This window comes from Symphalangus syndactylus, chromosome 11 (genome assembly GCF_028878055.3).
Source record: "Symphalangus syndactylus isolate Jambi chromosome 11, NHGRI_mSymSyn1-v2.1_pri, whole genome shotgun sequence".
Taxonomy (NCBI): Eukaryota; Metazoa; Chordata; class Mammalia; order Primates; family Hylobatidae; genus Symphalangus; species Symphalangus syndactylus.
This window is the reverse complement of record NC_072433.2, coordinates 115,989,189-115,997,766: the sequence shown is the minus strand read 5'-3', so window position 1 is coordinate 115,997,766 and position 8,578 is coordinate 115,989,189. Positions and strand designations below refer to the sequence as shown.

General features: G+C 37.4%; 1 non-coding gene across 1 annotated transcript; it reads right to left on the bottom strand.

Moving 5' to 3' along the window:
- Nucleotides 1-5,521: 5,521 nt before the first annotated feature.
- On the bottom strand, nucleotides 5,522-5,628 carry LOC129457979 (U6 spliceosomal RNA). Its single transcript, XR_008649494.1, has one exon. It is a non-coding gene; the product is annotated as a U6 spliceosomal RNA (small nuclear RNA).
- Between the last annotated feature and the right edge of the window lie 2,950 nt (nucleotides 5,629-8,578).

Sequence of the window (8,578 nt, the reverse complement as noted above, 5' to 3'; positions counted from 1 at the left end):
TTAAAGACTTAAATCTTAGACCTAAAACCATAAAAACCCTAGAAGAAAACCTAGGCAATGCCATTCAGGACATAGGCATGGGCAAGGACTTCAGGACTAAAACACCAAAAGCAATGGGAACAAAAGCCAAAATGGACAAATGGGATCTAATTAAACTAAAGAGCTTTGCAGAGCAAAAGAAACTTCCATCAGAGTGAACAGGCAACCTACAGAATGGGAGAAAATTTTTACAATCTACCCATCTGACAAACGGCTAATATCTAGAATCTACAAAGAACTTAAACAAATTTACAAGAAAAAAATCAAACAACCCCATCAAAAAGTGGGCAAAGGATATGAACAGATACTTCTCAAAAGAAGACATTTATGCAGCCAAAAAACATATGAAAAAATGCTCATCATCACTGGCCACCGTAGAAATGCAAATCAAAACCACAATGAGATACCATCTCACACCAGTTAGAATGGAAATCATTAAAAAGTCAGGAAACAACAGGTGCTGGAGAGGATGTGGAGAAATAGGAACACTTTTGCACTGTTGGTGGGGCTGTAAATTAGTTCGGCCATTGTGGAAGACAGTGTGGCGATTCCTCAAGGATCTAGAACTAGAAATACCATTTGACCCAGCCATCCCATTACTGGGTATATACCCAAAGGATTATAAATCATGCTGCTGTAAAGACATATGCACACATATGTTTATTGTGGCACTATTCACAATAGCAAAGACTTGGAACCAACCCAAATGTCCAGCAATGATAGACTGAATTAAGAAAATGTGGCACATATACACCATGGAACACTATGCAGCCATAAAAAAAGATGAGTTCATTTCCTTTGTAGGGACATGGATGATTGGAAACCATCATTCTTAGCAAACTATCACAAGGACAGAAAACCAAACACCGCATGTTCTCACTCACAGGTGGGAGTTGAACAATGAGAACACTTGGACACAGGTGGGGAGCATCACACACCGGGGCCTGTAGTGGGGTGTGGGATGGGGGAGGGATAGCATTAGGAGATATACCTAATGTAAGTGACGAGTTAATGGGTGCAGCACACCAACATGATACAGATGTAAGAAACCTGCACATTGTGCACATGTACCCTAGAACTTAAAGTATAATTAAAAAAACATAAGAGGTGTGCTGTTTGAGAACTGGGGGCTGGTAACATTACTACATGTCAGACACATCAAACACTTCTTAAAATTAAAAAGTTTTATAGCACCAAATAAGTGGTCCTATAATGATAGACTTGAGAACAATTTCCAAATAAATGATATATTTAACTATCATTTCTACTCCTCATTACAAACTATGCCTAGAAATTTATGGCAGTCAGGACCCTACCAAGAAGATATTTTACACGTTTTTTATTCGTGTTTTTTTTTTAAAAAAAAAAAAACAGCTGTCTTACATCCACATACTTCTAGTTATTACAATTCTCCTTTCTCAGTGTTGACAAAATTTACTGTTTGGAAAATATATTTATGTAAATAAATAAATGAGGACACTGAGCCCTCAAGCCACCTTCCTTTCTATTTTATAAGCCACCTACATGGAGGAAGTTCATTTCATCATTAGTGAGGTAAATCAAAGGAACTCTCTGGCAACTGTTGTTAGGAATTAGCAATACTCCAGTGTTGCAGTGAGTCTTTCCATGTGCTCCCACTCTTGCATGTCTCAGAAGGTCTAAGATTTAGTCTCGAAGGTGCATGAGGGGAGAGTGGGACTTCTGAGATGTACAGTGGAAATCCCATCTCAATATATTCTGAAATGTTACGACACTTAATTTTTTAAAAATGTTTTTTCAATGACTTGATTATAATAATTATCTTTTCCTGGGTAGGCCGGTGATTTAGCGCTGGTGGCCCAGGGTTGGCACCACTCTGCCAACTGGAGGTTTCTGCTTATGAACTCCAGGCAGCTGCTTCAGCTCTCGCTCTCTCCTAGCCATCAGGAAGGGAAAATGGGCCCAGGAAAGTCATAGCCAATTGCTGTTTCTTTGTTTCAATTTTAATTTTTAGCTTTTCGTTAAATAAACAATTAGAAACATACATAATGGTAGAAACAATAAAATATTGACCCACCCCCTCAATATGCTCATCACACGGGTTTAATGATTGTTAGTATTATATTCAAATTGTCTTATCCATTTATTTTTAGATGTTTTAAATAAATTGCAGACGACATGGCATTTCTACCCTAAATATCTCAGGGTACATCTCTGACAAAAAGACATTTTCCTACCTAATCACAATACCATGATCAATCCTGATAAAATTAATAATTCTTTAATACTATCTAATATTTAGTCCACATTTAATTTTTTCGTAATGTATTTTAGAGTTTGTTTGTCTAAACTAGAATCGATTTCCTATCACAACCTCTTTATCTTTGCCAGAGACTTACTTGTTAGAACAGGCCACAGATCTTGTAGAGTGTCTCACCTTCTGCATTGGTCTGACTGCTTCTCCCTGCTCTCATTTAACATGGTCCTATGTCCCCTAATTGCCCCTAAAATATGCTGTCTAATTACCATGTTTAATTTCATGTAAACTGATAATTAGACTTAAAATCTTCATGAAACTCAGGTTAAATATTTTAGCAAGAATACTTCATAGGTGATGCTGTGTACTTTGTGTCATATTACATCAGGATAAACCTAATACATGCTTGTTGTGAATTGGACAACACATTGCTATTGATGATGAAACCTGAGTATAGGTTTCAAGTGGTCATGTTTGGTTGTTTTTCCTCTTTTGGTGTGCTACTGCACAAGTACCAGGAAGGGGTACTTGGATCCTCTGTGAATGTTCAGTTTTCTATCAATCTTTCACTCAATTATTTTAGTATCCATTAGTGATTGCCCATTGATTGCCTGTATCAGGTATTTCATAGAGTTGAAAAATGATCCTACTAACTGACATTTTTCTCCAAAAAGAGCTTTATTTTATTAACAAGAGCCATCTGATTATTCTTAAATACAGTTTATACAATAAAGTGAGTTGAAGGGTCAATTCTTTCCTCAACAATCAACTTGCAAAGTGAAGACTTCATGCAACATTTGTCTCTGTAATTGACAAGTGCTTTTTAACGTTGTTTTTAACTATAAATTATATTCTAAATATGTAAAACATTGTTTTATATATATACACTCAGAAAATTTGGCTTTCATCTTAACCCTTTCCCCCTTATTGCCAGTGCATTTATAGTAGTAATTTTTGCTTTCAGTTCACTCTTCCAATATTTCTTTCTGCAAATACAAGAAATACATACATATTTATATTTTTCTCTTTTTTATTTTACAAAACATAGCTTGCTGTATACAGTAATCTGCACCTTGCCTTTTTCACTTAATGGATCCTGATGATCACAACCTATCATTATGCAGACATCCTCTTCATTTTACATATGGTTGCATATACTTCACTGTGGGATAATATAACAACTTATTCAACTTCCTTCCTACTGACAGATATTTAGGCTTGCTTCCATTTTTTTGCCATTACAAATAGTGTTACAGTTAATGAGTCGGGACATGTTACATACTTTTCTAGCTGTAACTTTAAGATAGCTTCTTAGAAATGGGATTGGTGATTCAAACGATAAACATATCTTTGAATTTTCTGGATCTTGACAATTTCCCCTTTGTATTGGTTGTACCATTGGCATGTACTGCATCAGTGTATGAGAATATTGGTCAAATGAAAAAGAAGTCTCTAATAAGACTACTTTTCAATAAGGGAAAGTAGGAAATACTAGGAAATATATAAGATGTTCTCACAAATATGTACAAGTTAACTAAAGTTATCTATTGTAAAGGTTTTTGTTCTATATCCTAATGCCATTAAGTGTTTCATGCCTATAGAATGTAAATTTTGTTTTATTTGACATGAAATTATATAATTCAAATCCATATCAGTTTTATGCTCCTTGCAGTACTAAATTTCCTGTTTATATTATATAGCAAATTAGGAAAACACATTTAAAACAAAAGCTAAACTAAACAAATAGATCTTCTCAGAGATGAGAGATACGGTAGCGATGCGGCCTCAAAATCCAGGCCACACGTTTCAAAGATATGTTGTTCTCCAAACTATTATAAAAATGTATGTCCTGACTTGCTTTAGGAGGCACATACATTTTGGCTCATTAAATCAATAAGTTCCATGAGCTGCCTTATATAATATCAAATGAAAACCTAATGGTTACACACAAGGAATGTCTGATGTTTTTCAACAAGAAAAACTTGTCAACTCTTTACAATTAACTTCTGAACTCACAGAAAGATTCCAAAAGGCCTAATCTGGATTATTTTCTTTTTTTAATTTTATTATTTTTATACTTTAAGTTTTGGGGTACATGTGCACAACGTGCAGGTTTGTTACATATGTATACATGTGCCATGTTGGTGTGCTGCACCCATTAACTCGTCATTTAGCATTAGGTATATCTCCTAATGCTATCCCTCCCCACTTCACCCCACCCCACAACAGTCCCTGGTGTGTGATGTTCCCTTTCCTGTGTCCATGTGTTCTCATTGTTCAATTCCCACCTATGAGTGACAACATGTGGTGTTTGGTTTTTTTGTCCTTGTGATAGTTTGCTAAGAATGATGGTTTCCAGCTTCATCCATGTCCCTACAAAGGACATGAACTCATCATTTTTTATGGCTGCATAGTATTCCATGGTATATATGTGCCACATTTTCTTAATCCAGTCTATCATTGTTGGACATTTGGGTTGGTTCCAAGTCTTTGCTATTGTGAATAGTGCTGCAATAAACATACGTGTGCACGTGTCTTTATAGCAGCATGATTTATAATCCTTTGGGTATATACCCAGTAATGGGATGGCTGGGTCAAATGGTATTTCTAGTTCTAGATCCCTGAGGAATCGCCACACTGACTTCCACAATGGTTGAACTAGTTTACAGTCCCACCAACAGTGTGAAAGTGTTCCTATTTCTCCACATCCTCTCCAGCACCTGTTGTTTCCTGACTTTTTAATGATTACCATTCTAACTGGTGTGAGATGGTATCTCAGTGTGGTTTTGATTTGCATTTCTCTGATGACAGTGATGATGAGCATTTTTTCATCTGCCTGTTGGCTGCATACACGTCTTCTTTTGAGAAGTGTCTGTTCATAGCCTTCGCCCACTTTTTGATGGAATTGTTTTTTTCTTGTACATTTGTTTAAGTTCTTTGTAGATTCTGGATATTAGCCCTTTGTCAGATGAGTAGGTTGCAAAAATTTTCTCCCATTCTGTAGGTTGCCTGTTCACTCTGATGGTAATTTCTTTTGCTGTGCAGAAGCTCTTTAGTTTAATGAGATCCCATTTGTCAATTTTGGCTTTTGTTGCCATTGCTTTTGTTGTTTTAGACATGAAGTCCTTGCCCATGCCTATGTCCTGAATGGTATTGCCTAGGTTTTCTTGTAGGGTTTTTATGGTTTTAGGTTTAACATGTAAGTCTTTAATCCATCTTGAATTAATTTTTGTATAAGGTGTAAGGAAAAATATGGAAGGCTTCATGAATTTGCATGTCATCCTTGCGCAGGGGCCATGCTAATCTTCTCTGTATCGTTCTAATTTTAGTATATGTGCTGCCGAAGTGAGCACAATCTGGACTATTTTCAATCTGAAAATGTCATGAATAGAACTACAAGTTTGATATTTTTGTTGTTGTTTTTGACTTTTTTTATTTTATTTTATTTTATTTTTGGCTAATGAAAGACAGAAAAAGATGGAGAAAACCTGCTACTCCATCACAGCTATAGGTCTCCAAGAAACAGTCAATGCCAGATCTTGTGGCCCCGTTCGAACAACCTGAAAACTGAAATAGACTTGTGACTTGCACCTATCTCTAAAAATCAGAGTATAAGGGACACGTCTTCTATTAATAACATGCCAGGAGAACCTCAGGCTACAGGACTTGCCTGGGAAGGGTAGAAGCATAGTTAGAACTGGCTGCTGTCATCTGGGCACATCAGTGGTCAAAGGTTAGGTACCTGAGTGCCTCTTGAAACTCAGGACCATTTTTGAAAAGGTTCTAGAGGAAATGCTAATTAATTCAGTCACATCTTACCAGGAAAGCTTATTTCTGGCACTCTGCCAGTGCCTTGGCATGATACTGGTGAACTACTGGTAATATTAAGCATACAAAGTCTGAGCTTCATGGTCACGTGATGATGTCCACCTGACTTAATGACTCACACTCTACAGAACATACCTGTCTCACCAGGTGGACCAAAGAATTTCTGTATTTGTTCTTGGCACCCAAGCACTCTAAGATCTGATCTCAGTGTACCTACAAATTGATCTTCCCACTCAGATTAAACAAGACTGCCCAATTCAACTTCCTGCTATGAACCATCACCAGCTATGTACACTCATATCTTCCCATTCTCTGTCTTCCAAGATTACACAAGACTAAGGAATCCTAATTCATATTCTTCTCTTAGTGAACCTCTTTCAAAAATTCCAGATACTTATATAGTTCTATGCAGTAGCCACTTCCAAGCCAATAGTAAATGCAGAGAACAATGCAAGCTGAGGGGTACCTCTGGTGCTGTATTATCTAGCCTATCATTCACTTATTTGGAACACATTTGCCACATTGTAATTCTCTCCAGGCATTTATTCAGTAGACTTTCTTCATTACAACAGCTTTTATTCCTCTCACTATCATTGTGGCTATTTCAATAGCAGGCTAGGATTTAGAGAAGCTGCGTGACAAATAAAAAGGCCCAAAGCAGGTAAATCAAAGATACAAAACTACAGCCATAGGCACAACTTCTTCAGATCCCTACATATCAGACAGCCTTGGCAGGCATAAGCTACAGCTCTCATCTCTCCAGTGTTATTCTACTTGGACCTTCCAGTAAAGCAAAAAGAGGTTCTGTGGCTGATGCTCAGGGTCCAAACTAATACAGCAAGAAAACATTTATGTGAAACTTTTTTCCCCTTCTTCCCAAATTTGAACCCTGGCATTATCATCCCCTCCTATTTCTGTCCCACAGAATCTCCCCTACTTGCACCTCCCTCTTCATCAGCCTCAGTATGAAGAGTAAAGAACTAGGAGATATGGCATGATAACCCTGTTCTAACATAACTACAATTGCCAGTTACATTATCATGGGGGGGTCGAAGGAACATGGGTCTGCCTTAGGCATATTATAGTTCCTTGACTTCACTGAGTCAACAGAGTCTTTCTTTAGCAAAAAAGCACCTATTTATCAATGGAGCAATGTTACCTGATACTTTAAGTACTCTTAGCCCTCCTGTGAGAGAAAAATCACTGCTGGGACCCATTTTGGGGCTTTTTTACTAGAAGTGCTGCAGGTGCCAACATCTGTAAATTGGAATATGCCAATCTTTCAACTTTTGCAGCTGTCATCTCCCACTGACTTTCAGGCTTGATTGATCTTTAAATTACCACGGTGCCAAAGATCTATTTGATGAATGACAAATGCATCAGAATTTAATTCATGAAAAGATAATTTGCTCAACTATTGAGAACATTGTTAATGGTTTAGTTTTACTTTAGCATCTCTCTGTATTGCCACTCATAACTCAGGGCTACCCTTGTATCTTTCAGAGGTAGTCAAACACTAAAATGGGTGTAAGACAATTAACTGGGCAGTGCTGCTACCAGAGGCAGGGAAGGGGTAGACTCAAATGCAGGACAGAAAGTTTAAGAGGCAGTCTACCATTTGGATATAGAGCAGGAGGCACAGCACAGAGACAAGGGTATATGGTGGAGCAGAAGATGTAGAAGGTAGGGAAATCATTTAGCAAAATAGAAACTTTCCAAATATCCCATTTCTCATCACAGGCATGATGCTTCGCATATTTTCTCATGTTGAATTAGGAGAAGGGTTGGATAAGCTTACAGATTATGTAGACTCATTGTGGAGGTAGGATAAGAAAGGGATTGACAAGTCTTCACAAGGACATTTTTTCCTCAAAACTTCTTAGTTAATTATTTAATAATACATTTGAGGATTATTAGATGAGCTGAATAGGTTTTAGAAGATAGAATAAAGGGGTTGAAATAGACAAATTACTTCTTTACTATGATTTCTGATTTATTTAAAGCAACAGGCTTGAGGGTAATCCACTCACTTACTGTCTCACTTGCTTCAGTAGTTTATTTTCTGCTTTTAGCAAAGCTGGAAGATTATTTTCTGATGTGCTCTTATCATTCTGTCACCCAGGCTGGAGTGCAGTGCCAAGATCTCAGCTCACTACCACCTCTACTTCCCTGGGCTCAGGTGATCCTCCTACCTCAGCCTCCTGAATAGCTGGGACTATAGGCATGGGCCACCACACCTGGCTAGTTTTTGTATTTTTTGTATTTTTGGAGGGACAGGGTTTTACCATGCTGCCCAGGCTGGTCTTAAACTCCTGGACTCAAGAGATCCACCCACCTTGGCCTCTCAAAGTGCTAGGATTACAAGCATGAGCTTCTTTGCAGACCTGGATTGCAGAAGATTTTGCAGAAAATTTTATACTTTTTTACTAGATCAAAAATAGAGATTCATCAACATACACACACAGGAATATCTAC